Source organism: Pygoscelis adeliae, unplaced genomic scaffold, assembly GCF_000699105.1.
Source record: "Pygoscelis adeliae isolate BGI_AS28 unplaced genomic scaffold, ASM69910v1 Scaffold156, whole genome shotgun sequence".
Lineage (NCBI taxonomy): Eukaryota > Metazoa > Chordata > Aves > Sphenisciformes > Spheniscidae > Pygoscelis > Pygoscelis adeliae.
The window spans coordinates 2,183,011-2,183,628 of NW_008825016.1; positions in this window are offsets into that span (position 1 = coordinate 2,183,011).

Below are 618 nucleotides of genomic sequence, written 5' to 3' on the forward strand. Positions count from 1 at the left end.
AAGGGGGCGAGCAGACGGGAACGGAGCGCGTGCACTGCCAGCGGACGGACGCGGGGACGCTCCGCCGAGAAACGGCGCTCGCCTGCGCGCTTCAGAGGATTCTTTAAGTACTCGAGCTGTGAACTCGTACTCTGGGGAGCGCTGCGGGTATACAGCAGCGACGTTACATTCGTAGTCACACGTACGCGACCTGTCCCACCTGCGCGTTTTCGTTCTGTCACCCGTGTTACTCCTTGCCTGCGCCTCCGAATTCTGTAAAACGCACCCAGTCCTTAAAATTGCGTCGCAATTTTATGTTGTAACGACGACGTGGTTAGTTCACTAGCGTAATTATTGGCGACTCCCTCCTCTGCTGCTAAACACGCGGGCAGGTAACTAACTCAAACGAGCATTTTACTTTGGAATTGCAAAGCAGCTTTTGTTACTGCAGACAAGGAGTCTGCAGCGTCAGAAGCAGCGTCAACTGGCAGCCATCGCTTTTCATAGGATCATAGAATCATTAAGGTTGGAAGAGACCTCCAAGATCATCGAGACCAACCAGCAAAACAACACCATGCCCACTAAACCATCACCCCAAGAACCGCATCATCAACCCGTTTAAATACTTCCAGGGATGGG